Source organism: Bos indicus x Bos taurus, chromosome 26 (assembly GCF_003369695.1).
Source record: "Bos indicus x Bos taurus breed Angus x Brahman F1 hybrid chromosome 26, Bos_hybrid_MaternalHap_v2.0, whole genome shotgun sequence".
Lineage (NCBI taxonomy): Eukaryota > Metazoa > Chordata > Mammalia > Artiodactyla > Bovidae > Bos > Bos indicus x Bos taurus.
In genome coordinates this window covers 29,921,678-29,938,348 of record NC_040101.1, presented here as the reverse complement: position 1 = coordinate 29,938,348, position 16,671 = coordinate 29,921,678, and the positions used below count along the sequence as shown (strand labels likewise).

Sequence of the window (16,671 nt, the reverse complement as noted above, 5' to 3'; positions counted from 1 at the left end):
GGGCATTGAGGACAGAGACTTCCCTCCTCAAAAGGTGTCTCCACAGCTGTTCCAGCCTTATCCAAGGATCTCCTTTCCCCTACTGCCAAGCCCATGGACTCTCCAGGGGATACACATCTTCTCACTGTCTTCTCAAAGATGAACATGGATCCAGCAAGGAGCTGGCAAAGGGAGGAAGATGACAGTTTGTAGATATAGAACATTTGATGATATTCAAGCTATATCAAGTTATAGCACATTTGACGATATATTGTCAGCCCCAACACCTTTGATGTGGAGGTTTAATCCTGGGCGGTCCCTAAGGGGATTGGCACCTCACTCATTGCTATGCCCCCTGTGTTGAGTGCAGAGACTGGTGAACAGAAGGCACATAGGAAGCTTCTTTTTCTTCTTTCACCTTTCCTTCCTACACAGGAAATACAGAGAAGAAAGACAAAAATAATGCCCATATAAGTTAGACAACCCCAGTTGCTATTTGAATGACCATTCACCAGACAACTCTTTCTGCCTGTAAATAAACATAGACACAGGTGCATAATATGACACAAACAGGATCAAATTCTATGTTCTGTTCTGTAATCTTCTCTTACATAAAAATATATGATAGATGCCATTCTGTTTCAATGAATATAGAGCTATGTGATTGTTGGCATAACTGAAGTATATTCCACTGTATGATGTATTGAGTCAGTCTTCTGTTGATCCACATTTAGGATATTTCTAGTTTTGCACTGTTTTAAACACACTTGAGATGAATATATTTGTGGACAGATCTTTTCACATTTGTACGATTATCCCCTTAGGGCAAGTTCTTAGAAACAAAAGTATTGGATCGAAAAAATACACATTTTACATTTGGGTATATATTGTCAAACTACCTTCTCAAAAGGTTGTACCACTCTATATTCTTACCATAAGAGGGTATCATCAGTCCTTTACCATTTGCTTAAATAAAAGGGCTCTTTCTTCAAAGGCAAAACAACAACAAAACCCCTAATTCTTCAGACCACTTTGTATGCGTGTGTGTGTGTGTGTGTGTGATTAAGAAGGTTTAAGTAAACCTTCTATACAAATGTGGTTGTGTATCTGTATGTGTTCTATATACAATCACTACCTCATAAGCTGAAGTCCTACATGAAAAGTTCTCTACCAAATCTTTCTCTGCCTCCTCAGTGCAGGGATGAGGTCTGTTGCAGCTTTCCTGGCCCCAAGAATGTGCATTCATTGTCAGTCTTGCTGCTGTTCTTGCAGTCCCCTGGCCAAGGTTGTTAGGAAGAGAGTAGGAGGGAGGCTCGGCTGGGTTTGCTCATGGTGGGACTTCCAGTGTTAATTCACCACAGCTGTGAAGCATAAAACTGGGTCTCCAGCTCTGTGTGGGGGAAACAGTGAACAGATTATCCCAAATCAATACATCTGAGTCAGCTGTAGATCATTCCAGGGGGCTCCATAGGTTAGGGAAAGGGGAGGATGATGCGGTTCAGGGTCTTCCTACTTGTGGTGCCTACTTTACAGATCTCTCCACCATCCCTCTCTCCATATCAGCCCATGGTCAGTCTCCGTCTCATATATATCACCCCTACACTCGCATATTCACATATAGTCCACAACCCATATACTTCCCTTAAAATTGTACTCACATTCTCACAAAATTTGACTATAATAATTTTCATACATTACACCCACATCCTCGCATACAATACATTCATAGAACTTGACGCTTACACACACCCACTTACATAAACACACCCAGTCACCCAATATTCACTCCCCCACAGCCTCACACTGTCATGCTTTGTCCTAAGGAAACCTAGTCACATGTCCCTCCTAGTTATTGTCATTTATATTATTGCAACCACAACTCCATACCCTATATCTCCACCCAACACTCCCCTTTCACACTCTCTCAGAGTCCCACAAAATTCACAGTCATACTCTTAGATCTTACTCAAAGTCTCTTGAACACATCCAGTTACCAGTTTTAGAATGTCTTAGCTCTTCCAGTCTACCCATCTTATTTTACAGAAGGGTTAACTGAAACTCTGAGAAGAAAAACTTGACTAAGGTCACACAATTAGTTAATGGAAAATCTGGGGTGTCAATTCCAATCTCATGACTCCCACACTAGTGCTCTTTCTCCAATGCTTGCCCTTCCCCGATTGTCTCCCTTCCAATCCCCTATGTCAGTCCCCAACACTGACTCTCAGTTCAGTTCAGTTGCTCATTCGTCTCCAACTCTTTGCGACCCCATGGACTGCAGCATGCCAGGCCTCCCTGTCCATCACCAACTCCTGGAGTTTACTCAAAATTATGTCTATTGAGTCAGTGATGCCATCCAACCATCTCATCCTCTGTTGTCCCCTTCTCCTCCTGCCTTCAATCTTTCCCAGCATCAGGGTCTTTTCAAATGAGTCAGTTCTTCACATCAGGTGGCCAAAGTATTGGAGTTTCAGCTCCACCATCAGTCCTTCCAATGAGTATTCAGGACTGATTTCCTTTAGAATGGACTGGTTGGATCTCCTTGCAGTTCAAGGGACTCTCAAGCGTCTTCACCAAAACCACAGTTCAAAAGTGTCAATTCTTAGGCACTCAGCTTTCTTTATAGTCCAACTCTCACATCCATACATGACTAGTGGAAAAACCATAGCTTTGACTAGATGGACCGACATTCAAATAAAACAGACGGCTCTTAAAGAGGCAGGCAGCCAGGTGAATGGAACAAGTATGAATCTGGAATACAAAGAAGCCTGAATTGGAATATCAAATACCTTATGGGGTGATGACAGGGTTCAGAGAGAATGTATGTAAAGCACCTAGCACAGAGTAATAACTGCTAACATTTATTGGACACTTACTATGTGCTAGGCACTATGCCAAGCACTTTATGCATTATCTCATTTAATTTTTACAGTCTCTTTAAGTGTGATTATCTCTTTATCACAGAAAAGGGAAGTGAGGCCTGGAGAGGTTAAATTGCTTGCCCAAGGTCACTCAACTAGTGGGTTTTGAGAAAATCCCCTCTCTGACTCCAAGTCTGGCTTCCATGAATTATATTGTGCTTCTTTCTTTGATAACAAAGGTTTATTTTTTTTTTAACTGAATTCTTGTTCTGCCCCAGATGCTGTGCTATATATACATAGTTTCTAGGTATCTTTATAGATGAGAGAGACTGGGGCCTGGCAGGTGCTCAAGATGACTTTATCATTATGGAGAGAAAGATTCCAGCTTCCAAATCAAATTTAGATCTGTTTTGTCACCAAATAAATTCTTCAGATCATATCATCTTTAGTGGATTTGATCATCCCCATTGATTCGTTCATTTCAAATCAACTCTCTTTTCTTGCTAATCTGTAATCCCCTGTATCTTCCACCCCAGGGCATCACAGGAAGAGGGGTGCTGCTATGACTACATACACAGTTCCTTACTTCCACCCACTAGATGAAGTCATACTCAGGCACAAGTCTTGCATACACTATTAAGGCTACTGTGGTTTAAGCAATTACCAAGAACACTAGGAAGGAGAGTGAAAAATACCTGGGTTCCAGTTCCATCCCTTAGTATAAGACCACAGGAAAATTACTTTCTCTGCCTCAGTTCCTTGCATCTGCGATACTGGAATAGCAAGTCTTCCCTCCCAGGATTGTTCTGAGTTTAAAGTGCTGTAAGATATTATTATAGAAAATCTGGCATACAGTTGGCACTTAAAATTTGCTGCACAGAGATCTCACACACAAAGAAACAATACCAACACTTATGTCAACCCGAGCAGAGATGACCACACAAACTTGTAGACAGACTTGTATAACACACCAAGCTGTAGACCTGCTCAGATCTGCTGATGGTGAGCTGCCAGAGTGGTTGAGAGAAGGGACTCTTAAGTAATCTTGGGCAGGTCACTTAACAGTTCTTTTTAACCAAAAATTTAACAGTTAAAGAGGTTTTCTTGCTTTTCCTTCCCAGAAAGAGTTAACACACACACACACACACACACACACACACACACACACACACACACACAATGTCATTATCATATCTAAGAAAATTGGCAATAATTCCATAAATCATCAAATACTCAGTCCATATTCAAATATTTCATTTTTTTTACATTTAGCTTGTTAAGTAAGGAACTAAACAAGGTCCACCCACAATGTATTTGATTATTATCTCTCTCTTTCCCTTTTCTTTGAAGAACCTCAGTCATTTGCCCAGAAGAACATCTTAAGTTAAGAAAAAATTTTCAGATTTTTCAAGCTTATTTTTAATGCACAAGTATTACATGAACATATTTTGGGTTATTAAAAGAAAAAATAATGGAAGAAATCAGACATGACAGATAGAGTGAAATTCCCCCCTAACCATCCCCAACTCCAGCTCTTTAACCTGTAGAAGTCTCGGTTTTCTCATCTTTAAAATGGGAAAATCTTTCTTTTTAAGGTTGCTGTGAGTATTAAATTATACAGAGCTTGGAAGCCCTTAGCTCAGTGCCTGGCTCCTGGTAATCTTTCAGTAACACTCGCCTATAATGATTTTTAGTCATTGTTAATATCCCGGCAAACGCAGGAGAGACACCCAACACTGCGTGCGATCAGCACCCTGGACAGAGGTGGCGGCGGCCAGCGCCCTCCCAGCCCAGCCTCTACCACCGCCTACTAGAGGATCTGTAAATAAAGCCGCCTGGCTTCAGGCCGGCCCCGCACGCCGGTGAAGGGGAAAGAAATCCGGGATTTTCCAAGCCGCCTGCTTCGGCAATGGGTCTGGCAGAGACAATTACCCGGATACGCTCCCGCTGGCCTCCCCGAGACCCCGGGTCATTTCAGACTGGGCCCCTGTCCTTGATCAGGAACCAGGGCCAGGCGGGGGTTAGAACCAATGACTCAGTCTCCAGAGTTGCAGAATAGCCACAAGGGGAGGATCACGGAAATCGCCACGGGAGGCCCCTAGGAGATCTTTGCCCGCCACACGGCCCCAGCAGGGGCCCACCCCAGCCCCCTGTTGTCCTTGGGAGTTGTTGGGGGTGGGTACTGGGATGGGGAGAGCGACCTCCGGAAGCCGGCCCAGGGCACAATTAGCAGGGAGCGGAGACGCCCGCGAAGGCTGATTTAATTAGGTGACACGGTGCCAGGCAGGGATGCGGGGGAGGAGGGGGCAGTAGGGGAGAGCAGGGTCAAAACATTTTGTAAAAATCTGTTTCACAAACGCTGCTGCTCCCCTCGGGGCAGAGAGAGATTACAGAGTCTTTGGTGTCGATCAAGGCTGGAAAGAGGCGGCCAGGAGCGTGGGGGCATTGCCTCCTCCTCAGACTATCCCTTTTGTCCAGCCCCCAAAACAGTCCCAGGAGGCAACAAATCCACTGGGTTGTGGGGCACCAAGGGTGAGGGGTGACTTGAGAAGAAGGCCCCTATAAGTAGGAATGAAGTGCTATGGGTCTAATGCACACTCCCCTCCAATGCTCACATGAACATCAGCAGTAGTTGCAGGAAGCATCTACTATCCAAATAAAGATATCGTCTGGTGAGCAGGTACTCTGCCTTTCCTAGCTGTCTGATCTTGGTTATTTATACTCTGTGCCTCAGTTTACTCATGTCCAAAAGAGTAAGAACCCTTCTAGAATTGATGTGAGAAGTAAAGGATTAAACATGTAATAGTAAGCACTCAATAACGTATTATTATTACTACCACCACTACTGTTACTGCTACTACTACTATTGTTTTATTACTCTTAGGTGCCAGGGTAGTTGTATGATATCCTGTGTCCCTAATCCTGCAATGACTATATGCCATAGCTATGATTATCCCCATTTTACAGATGTGGAAAGTGATACTCAGTTTAAGTAACTTGCTATGCCACTGACCTGATCGGGGACAGATCTAGGAATTGAATTCAGGACTATGGTATTAAAGCCTGTACCTTTTCACCATCCCATTGCGGAGCTGCCTCAGTCCCCTACCTGTGATTTTTTATCTCAGTTGACCTCACTGGACCCACCAATATAACCATGCATGCCTTGCCTCACCCTCCCTGGCACAACCAAGCCCATATCCAATAACCACATCTTTGTGTGGTGATGAGTAAAAGGAAGCATACAACACACACACACACACACACACACACGCACATGTTGCCAGAGACAGTCATACATGATCACCCTCCCAGGTGGTGATCAGAAAGATACTCCCATAGTCACTTCACTCAGAAGTGAAGCAATACTCACAGAGGTACCTACCTGGCACTGATCACATACAGAGTACCCCATCACAAGAGAAAAGGAACTACTGCCTAGAGAAAGAGTTACATCCAGCATCACAGGAGAGATAAAGTAATGTACAAAATAAACAAAGTATGTAGATTTTCACATACAAATCAACCAAAATAGAAAGACATGAACAATTACATACATCATCACCTACACAGGAAGATAGTTTTTTGCAAGACCCCATTTATACTAATATACACAAAAATACATGGTTACAATATATCCACTACCACACAGTCACACCATCTATAGAGCTGTATAGCTATAGCTATACACCCACTATAACATACACAGTACACTCATACCTGAGAGGCGTAGCCAGACATAGTATGACACAGAAAGAAAACCAATCATAACCCAGTTCATATAGACATACTCCTCAAACATACCTACACAGATCAGTAATGACACTAATCTCACAGGCACATACACACGCTTGCTCACAAACATACACACACACTGAGTGTCTTCCCAAATCCTCTGGCCAGCTGGCTTCAAGCCAAGACTTTCCTGCCTCCTAAAGTCTTCAGGGCTTGGGGGTCAGTTGATTCCCTTTCTCTCCCTTCTCCCAGCTGAGCCCAGGACAGCAGGGACAAAGTCCTCCAGCACATAAGGGGAGGGTGTTTCTGGACAGCCAGTCTTGAGGATACATTGTCCAACGCCATATCCATTCCAAGCAGGGGACAATCTCTGGGTCTTGGGGGCAGTTCTCCCATCTCCTAAATTCATCCTACCACCATCCCAGCCTCAGGCCCCCAGCATCAGCTTTAGGGAAAGGGTAAATGGATTAATCCGTGACCTCCTTCCCTGGGGAAAAAGGACTCACTCCTCAAGTCTCTCCCCCACCTGTTGTCACCTACCTGTGCCAGGTGTTCAGTCTCAGCAGCTCAGAGCTCCAGCCTGGGCAAGGTCCCGAAGGCAAGTGGGTGGAGCCTGGTTCCATCCTCTGCATGCCCCCCACCTCCCCCACCCCGTTCTGGTTCCCTCTGCAGCTGCCCCCTCCAGCTCTAGGCCCCCTGGGCAGCCCCCTCCTTCCTGCCGCCTGCTCACCCAGTGCTGCATCTCTCCTCTGAAAACCAGACTAGGGACTGGGGGGAGGGGGAAACATCCCAGGAGAGGAAGTGGCATCTGACGGCCCCAGCACCAAACCTGGGGGGCTGCAGAGGGGAGGGAGGAGCAGGGAAGCTTCTCATTGTGTGAGGGAAATTTTATTTTTAACAGATGCTAAGGCAGATGGCGCAGAATTAACAGAAAATGGGAGAGGAAAGAGAGGAAGAACATTACTGACTCCGGAGAGAGTGGACATTAAAAAAATAAAGAATAAGGGAATGAAAACAAGTTTAAGTGCTCTCTCCGGGGGGGTGGGGGGAGGGGAGGGGAGTTGAGAGGCAGAGAGGGACGGAGCAGCGTGGTGATAACCAGAGGCGTGAAATTACAAAAGTAAAATTTGTGGGACTCGGGAGGGGCTGAGAAGGCCCCAGTTTCATTGCAAAACTCACTCAGAAATTACTGATGTGACGTTTGAGCTTTTATCATTAATAATAATCGAGAGGGGAGAAGAAGACAAAAGGACTCAGGGGCTTGGGGTGGGGGTAGTTTGAGACACCAGGAGAGAAGGTGCTTGAGCCATGGGGGAGGGGTGAGAGAAGAATCATCTCTGTGACAGAAAAACTCAGGGAAATACAGCAGAAACAGACAAATGGAGAGACACAGGCAGAATTTTGTAAAAAGTAAGGAGAGGAAGCAAGAGGGAAAGGGAGAAAGAAGGGAAGCTGTAGGGGCTGGGGAGGAAGTGATTGACAGGAGATGCAGAGATGGCCATTGAGACAAAGAGACAATAAAGAGACAGAGATGGGCAGAGGGAACCAGAAAGAAGCAGTGTAGAAACATAAGCACATTAGTGGGCGAGAAAAGTAGCTTCAGAGATGAGAGTCATGGTCAAAGTGACCAAAAGCAGGGCACCAAAGGAAACAGGAGGCAGAGATAGAGACAAAGACAGAGAAATGCAGGAAGAAAGAGCAAGAGGCAGAAAGAGTACAAAGGAAGTAGAAAAAGAACAGAAACTAAGACAGACTTTGAAAGAGACACAAAAAAGAGTCGGAGAGACAGAAACAGATTCACAGGATCAGGATGAGAAAAAGGTGAGGTGGAGAAAGGGAGAAAGAAAAACTGAGCTAGAGGCAGAGAGACAGAGACACAGAGAGGCTGTGGGGGAGATGACAGAGAGGGCAGGAAGGGAGGAAGGGATGGGAGACAAAGAGGAATGGCCGTTTATCTCTCCTCCCAAATTAATTGAGGCTACATCAGCCTGAGCCACTAAAACGGAGCGATTATGAATGGGTTAGTCACAGGTGGAGTTAAAGGCCTTCAGAGGGATATTAGCCAAAATTGAGTGGCTTTTAATTTCTTTCTAACGAGAGACTGTGGCTGGGGAACCAGGCACCGCCTCCACTCAGCTCCACTGCTAAACACGGCGTAGGGGTGGCCGGGGCCACTCACCACCTGACCTGTGTGGCACAGGCAGCCAAGTGGAAATGGCCATGCCTGAAACATGCCTGAACACACTTGCAACATGCCTACAACATTGCTGTGACGTGGGACACAATGGTGGGTAGCCCAGTGGAGGACTGGTAGAGAGGGGAGGAGGGGTCACAGTCCCTGAAAGTGGCCAGGCCAGGGGGCATGGGGCAGGGTTGAGCAGTCTGGGATCAGGGGAGGGTGGAAGGGGCAAGTAGATACCACACTGAAAAGTCCTGCCATTGCCACAGGGTTCTCCAATGATCCCTGACCCCGCTTTAGGAAGAAACATGGTCCAGGACTGCTTTTCTCCATTGTGGAGAAACCAAGGCTCTGAGATAAAAAGAACTATTGCATTAAAAAAAAAAAACTATTGCCAGTTTACATCTGAGTGACAGAGATGACCTGAACCTTAGAGGATGAATGGTGAGGTGGAGAGAGCACTGAAACCTGAGTCCGGAGACCTGGATGTGAGTCTCAACTCCCTTCCTAACTCCTGGCAGAACCCTGAGCATTGTCCCTCTTGCTAGGCCTCAGTTACCTCATCAATAAAACGAGAGAGCTGAAGTCTCATAATCGCTTCCAGCTCCAGTATATTACGACATCTGAGGTTTTATCCCAGGTTCTCTGCTGTGTGCTTGGGGCTCAGGGGATAAGGTGTGTAACCCAGCAAGCATCTGTGACCATGAGGTACGCAAACTGAATTTAGGGTCCCTGGCCCAGCAGGGTATAAGTCAGTAAGTATAGTGAGTTTCAAGTAGTGGGTAAGCAGATGGATGAACGTCTGGATGGTGAGGCCAGAGAAGAGGGTAAATTGGTGTGGCCCAGGGAGGCCCAGCAAGTAGGTCGATTGAGGGGGGGCTCATGAATGGTGGCTAGAGTAGAAGAGTAGAGGGTGCTCCTAGGGAGGACACCAGGAGCAAAGGTGCCACCCTGGTTTGAGTTATATACATGAGTATATGGTGGGCAAGAGGGAGGGGAAACAGGGGAAATGGTGGGCCATGGTCGCTCAGGGCTATGAGGCTTGAGTGAGAAGTTGGACCTCAATCCTGTAGGCATAGGGTGGAGGGCATATGGGGGTTTCTGAACAAGGGCAGGAGAGTGTTTGGGAATCTGGGGTATCTGGGGAAGGTCACTATGGAACAGGATTGGGAAATGAACATGGAAACATGTGAATAGGGAGGGGCTGATGTGATAGGGTGGGTGAACCCCAGGGAAGAGGAGAGAAAGGGTCAGATAGGAAAGTGATGGCAGAACGTGGTAACTGACATGGTTTGGGGGCTGAGGGAAGGACAGGAGTTAAACGATGACCTTGGGGTGTTGAGGCCAGCTCTTTGGAGAACAATGGTGCCAATAACAAGGTGGGCAACACTGGATGGATGCCGAGACAGACATGGAGATGTTGGTTTCCATTCAACAGGACAGAAAGAGGTGGACACGAGACAGTGTGGTCCGGTGGAAAGTGCATGCATCTGTGATATCCAACGTTTTGTCTGTCTTAGCCACTAATTAACCATGAGACCTTGGGCAAGACACTCCCCATGTCGGGGCCTCAGTTTGTCCATCCCTAAAATGTGGGGGTTGGTTTGGGTTTTTTTAAGTTTCCCTCTGTGTGGAGGGTTCTGAGACTCAGAGACAAAGCTGGGACAGAGACTGGCAGGGAAACAGAGACAGGGACTGGAAAAGGAACTGGCCATAATCCTCCCTGCCCTCCAGTCCCGCAGCCAACAGCTGCGCCCCCTCCCCCTTGAAACTCCATTAACACTCAATTAGAGGGCCTGATGGGCTCAAGCCAGGGAGCCCCACCCCACCTCCTACACACAGTCCCCATTCCAGGGTTCCTCTGATGGGCCCCTGGGGAGAAGGCTTCACTCAAATTTATGACTAACTCCAGCGGCTGCCTTGCCAGCCTCTCCTGCCTCCTCTCTCTTCTTTCTCCCAGGGTGGAGCCCAGAGGGTTGGGTGAGGCTGGAGCGGGCCAGAGCCCACGATGGAGGCCCCAAGATGAAAGGGAGCAGGCCCTGGAGCAGAGGAAGTGGGAGGGGAGAAGTGAGGAAGCGCCGTGAGAGTGTATGAGAGAGAAAAATGACAGGCCCTGAATATTGGGCGCCCTCACTTTAAATCAAGATAAAAGACTGAAGTGGAAAATGAGAGTCCAGAGAAACCCCGGACGGCTCGGGGCGCTAATGGAAACACATGGCTGCCGGCTGCGGGCTTGTCAGCTTCCCCCGGCGCTGCCATTCCCGTCTGATAATCCGGCCTGCCATAAAATTAGACTAGCAAATACCTCCTGACAAAGATGCATGTTTCTCTCTATTGTGCCATCATAAAAAAAACTCCGCTGGTGACTCGGGGAGCCGCAAACTTCAATTTAAATTTACAGTGCTGCGGAAGGAAAGTGATATGCACTCAAAAATTTTAATAACCTATTAAGTTACGACTTCAATTTCATTTTATGAATATTTTCCTTGGGGAGCACGGCTATCACAGAGAAAGATAGAAATTTAAAAAAGATAAATAGTGCCATTAATCTCCAACATTTCTCTTCCATTATCCTTGAAAATTAGGAGTTATTTTTGTTCAGATCTTCATGTAATTAGCTCCCTCCACTTGATTCACTAGCCAGAAAATGACCATGTTCAGAAAATTAAAAATTTGTCATTAAGTGGAATTTAACATAATATCATTTATCTTTATCTATTCCCCAGCTGACAGCAGGAAGCCTTGGCTGCCGTACCGGCTGGTGTGTCAGAGCGGGGAGGGACTGCTCAGAGAGAGATACTGGGGGAGACAGAGGTAGAGGCGGATGGAGCGGGAGAAGGCCATCCCAGAGGTGGCCAGAGCTAGAGTGAGGAGGGACGGGAAGGCCTTGGGAGCTGAGTGTCAACCACCATGCGGAGGCAGAGGCGGCTGAGGGTGGGTGAGGAGGAAAGGAGGCTGAGGTGTGGGCAGGGACTTGGGCGTGGGCCCAGGAGCAGGGCAGATGGAGAAGCTGGGGGTACGAGAGGAAAGCCTGAGGGGGACATCAGTGGCAGAAGTCAAAAGTAGGAGGTGGCTGGTCGGCGGAGCTGTGGTAAAGACGTGACCTGAGAGGACAGAAACCCAGCAGAATTAAAGGAACTTCTGGAAAAGAGGGGACTGGAGGTGGAGTGGGAAAGGCCAGGGATCATTGCTCTCCTCATGGCAGGGGTAACTAGATGCCATCACCCTAACCACCATCTGGCTTCAAGAGAAGACAGAGTGACAAACAGAGATGGTCAGAGAAGTGAGAAAGTGATGAGAGCCAAGAGGTGGAGACGGAGCGAGGCCCCAAGTCAGAGAGACCGAGATGGAGAAGATGGGAAGTGGCCGACAGACCGAAAGCAGGGCTACAAAGCCTCCGGGTTAGAAGCCCCCAGACAAGCCCTTGGACTTCTTCTCTCAAGGGATGCATGGCTCTCTGTCCTCCCCCTCCTCTAAATAGCCCCCACCCTAGTCCCCTCAAGTCAGAAATCATCCAATAAACCATTCAAACCTAGTCCTGGGTGGAGAGAGCTGTGGCCGAGCCTGAGAGACTGAGAATTGGATAAAGGGATTAAACAGCGGCACATTAGTGAGAGATTTAGAGTGTAATAAACCCATTTCATAATAATATGTGCGTTGGGGCCAGCGATCCATCATCACAGGAGCCTGTCCGTGGCGGGGGGAGCACTGACCTGCAGGCAGGGGACCTGGATGGATGGCTAAGGATTTTTCTCAGGGTCTCAGGATGTGGGCAAGGGGTGCAGACTGGCCCATGGGACCAGGAGGGAGGCACCGGGATTCTGAAGGCACCTTTGGCTCAAAAAGCCATAGAGATCATTGTAGGCGGTACAACAGGGGAAGCTGGGAAGAGGCCTGGGGCCTGACAGCCCTTCCTGTCCTCCCAGCCCAGAACCCTAGCAGTAGGGTAGAAGAATTCTCATGGAGAGCTTGGGGTGGGGCCAGGGGGCATGCATCCACAAACTGCAGAGTCCACAGCTCACAGCCAGGACTCAGCCAGCGGAAGATTCCCAAATAAGCCACTCCTTCCATTCTGGTTTTGTCACTTACTGGCTATCCGACCTTGGCAAGTGACTTCACCTCTCTGAGCCTCGGTTTCCCATCTGCCCAATGCAGATAATTAGGACAGGAGTGTTATGAGAGTCACCTGAGATAATGGGTTTGCAATTGTTCTATAAGGTAGAAACTCTTGAGGAAACATTTGATTATTCCTATAATTCCTCCACATTTGGCTGCCTACCCACATGCTTCCTTGGGATGTCTTACAGTTTGCTTATTGTCAAGGAGAGCCTCATCTCGCAGATGGGACTCAGCTTATTCAAGGGCCAGTAAAAAATGCTGTGCTGATTATATGATTGACTCTTTAATCTGACATATTAATAGGCAAAGGAAAACAGTTTCCTGCTGTTTATCTCCATTGAGGAAACCTGCATTGGCAATTGGAAAATGAACTTTTAGTTGGAAAAAGGATCGAGCAATAGGAATGGACCCATTCGATCTCAGCTGTCAGTCAAAATATTGCGAGGTCAGGAGGGAGTAGTAGTAGGAAGACCTGGAGATGCTTAGCACAAACAAGGATGCCTTCCTAAGGAGAGAAATGCCTGGGAGGGTGCCTGCCACCTTGTCTTCCTTCCCTGACCCCTCCAGCTCCCACTCACCAGGTCACTGATGATCTCCTGATTTAAAAAAAAGTTCCAATGACTTCTTATAGGTTTGCAATCCAGCTCCATTATTTAATAGCTTGGTAAATTACTTATTCAGTCTGTGCTTCAGTTTCATCATCTGTCAAACAGAAACGATAAAAGGACATACCACATAGCACCGTAACAAGTCAATGAGATGAAACAAGGAAAGAGTGTAGTCATGGTACACAGTCAGCCTTTAATAAATAATGGCGTGATTGTTTGCTCCTGCTTTTATTCTGCTTGATCACAAATCCTCAAAAATCCAATCAATAATGGATTACATTAAATGATACAATATTGCTTACAAAATGACTCGAAGCTCCTTTGTCAGGTTCTTGAGACCCCCATTGCTAGAACCCAGATGCTCCATCTACCCTCCCTCATGTGGAAGAATGTCATCTGATGGAGGGGTTTTCAATCTGGGGTCCATGGAAATCTAAGTTCCTTTGAGGTATTTAGAGGGTCCACAGAGTTTTGATTTAAGTTTTGTTTAAGAATAAACTCTTTGAAAGTTCAATTACAGATCACATGTTCACAGAAGTGTTATGAATTGAATTTTAACACATTAGAGAATGTGTGTGCTAACCAACATGTTTTCCCTCTAATGTCTAAAAAGCTAAAATGTGAGCCTTCATAATATGTGCTAGGAAAATACTCTCTTTCCCAGTTTTATCTATTGAGTTTGTTTGAAAAGGAGGACAGGAGGTACTCTACTAAAAAGAAATTTTTGAAATCATTAGTAAATGATTAATAAAGTGGAAAGAGTCACATTAGTAAAGTGGAAAGAGTCACAAAGACCTAGGTTCCAGTCCCAAGTTTCTGAAGTACTTTGGGCCTGTTTCCTCATGTATGTGTGTGTGTGTGTGTGTGTGTGTGTGTGTGTACATGGACACATAGGGTTGACATTAGGCTTAAGTAAAAAAAATATATATATATTTTTTATATATATATATGAGGGACTTCCCTGGTGGTCCAGTGGTTAAGACTCTACATTTCCAATGCAGGGGTCAAGGGTTCCCCTGGTTGGGGAAATAAGATCTCACAGGCCATGCAGTGCAGAAAAGAAAAAAATCCTTATATTGTACCTGACAGAGCTTTGGTAATATCAAGTGAATGCTTATTGAGTATTAACTATACACTAGGCCCTGAACTGAGAGTTTGCACTTATCACTGCATTTCCTCCTTGTACCAACACTGGAAAAGAATCTTTACCATTAATCTCATTTACAGATGAGGACCCTGAGGCTTAAGTAATTTGCCAAAGGTCACAAAACCATAAGCTGTGGAATTAGGTTTTAAACCTAGGGAGTTGAACACTAGATCCTTCCTTTTAAAAAACATTGAGCAATTACTAAGCACCAGCCAAAGTTCTAAGTCCTTTTACATGTTTTAATTCATACAATCCTCACAGTTACCATGGCAAATGGTATATCTCACAAGACTTGTGCAATGTGACTTTCACATGAGGTGAAGTCTATTTCCCCTCCCTTTGAATCTGGGCTGGTCATGTGATTTATTTGACCAATAGACTTTGACAGAAGTGACACCTTGTGACCACTGGGCTGAGGCCTTGAAAAATCATGCAGTTCCATAACCACCCTTTGGAAGTCAGCTACCATGTAAAAATGTCTGAACTATCCTGCTGGAGAGGCCAGTGAAGGGAGGGAGGCCCTGTGGGATGAGAGGCCCCCTATTGTTGTTCAGTCACTCAGTCGAGTCTGACTCTTTGTGACCCCATAGACTCCAGCACTCCAGCCTTCCCTGTCCTTCACTATCTCCTGGAGTTTGCTCAAACTCATGTCCATTGAGTCAGTGATACCATCCAACCAGCTCATCCTCTGCGCCCCTCTTCTCTTGCCCTCAATCTTTCCCAGTCTTAGAGTCCTTTCCAGTGAGTCAGCTCTTGACATCGGGGAGCCAAAGTACTGGAGCTACACCTTCAGCATCAATCCTTCCAATAAATATTCAGGGTTGATTTCCTTTAGGATTGACTGGTTTGATCTCCTTGCAGTCCAGAGGACTCTCAAGAGCCTTCTCCAGTACCACAGTTTGAAAGCCCCCTGGAGGAGAACTAAGGCCTTCCAGCCAATCACCAACATCAAGCATCAGATGTGTTAGTGAGGGCAACTTAGATGCTGTGATCCCAGCTGAGTTTCCAGATAAATGCAGCTGCAAGAATGAACACAGCAGCACCACGGAGAGCAGAAGAACCTTCCATCATGAAAAAAAAAATTTTTTTTAATCATTTCTGTTTACAGCCACTAAGATCTGGCGTGGTTTGTCATATGGCAGTAGATAGCTGAAACAAATAAGGTGTGTACTACTGTTTGCTTATTTTACAAATGAGAAAAATGAGGCAGAGAGGGGTTAAATAAATCACATAGGATTAAGCCGCTAATGAGTGACAAAGCCAAAGCTTGAGCTGAGGCACTCTGACTCGAGAGACCACAGGAATAACCACTAGGGTGTGATAAGCTGGAAAAGGGGCCCCTCGGATGAGTCCTCACCCTAATCCCCAGACCCCATGAACATGGTAAAAGGGCCTTTGCAGATGTGATTATGTTAACAGTCGTGCAATCAGGAGATTATCCTGGATTATCTGAGTGGGCCCAGTGTAATCACAAGGACCCTCATAAAAGGGAGACATTGGGGTCAAAGTCAGAGAAAACGGTGAGGGGAGGCAGGCCCGTGAACCAAGGAATGAGGACAGCCTTTAGAAGCTGGAAAAGACAAGGAAAGAGATTCTCCCCCCAGAGCATACAGGAGGAACCGGCTCCATCAACACCTTGAATTTAGCCCAGTGAGACTTCTTTTGGACTTTTGATCTCTGGAGCTGTAAGATAATAAAATGGGTTATTTTAAGCCACTAAACACTAGAAAAGTAGTACAGAGGGCCTCTCCCATTTTAAAGAAGCTGGATCCTTCCCATAGACTACAGCCAGACCAGTCTCCTTGTGGTCTCCCATCATGTTTCATGCCTCGGTGCTTCTCTGGTTCATCAAAAAATCTCTTTTCTCCCCATCTATTTAAGTAATTTCTACCCACCTCTTCCAGGAAGTCTTCTCTGATCATCCTGGATCACACTGCTCTGTCTTATCTCTACAGCACTTGATGTTTTGCACCTTCTCATTCAGCACAAATATCGGTGCTAATGTGTTGGCCGGCAGCCCAGTGACATTTTTATGAGTGTGAATCA

At 46.2% G+C, this 16,671-nt stretch overlaps 1 long non-coding RNA gene across 2 annotated transcripts; it reads right to left on the bottom strand.

Annotated features, from left to right (window-relative positions):
- Nucleotides 1-450: 450 nt before the first annotated feature.
- On the bottom strand, nt 451-14,358 carry LOC113884572. 2 transcript variants are annotated; one of them, XR_003508914.1, is made up of 3 exons: nt 13,449-14,358; nt 3,533-3,657; nt 451-1,369 (listed from the first exon to the last, which is right to left on the bottom strand). It is a non-coding gene; the product is annotated as an uncharacterized LOC113884572 (long non-coding RNA). The 2 variants fall into 2 exon arrangements; XR_003508915.1 differs by lacking the exon at nt 13,449-14,358 and having other exon boundaries at nt 3,533-3,949.
- Nucleotides 14,359-16,671: the final 2,313 nt, after the last annotated feature.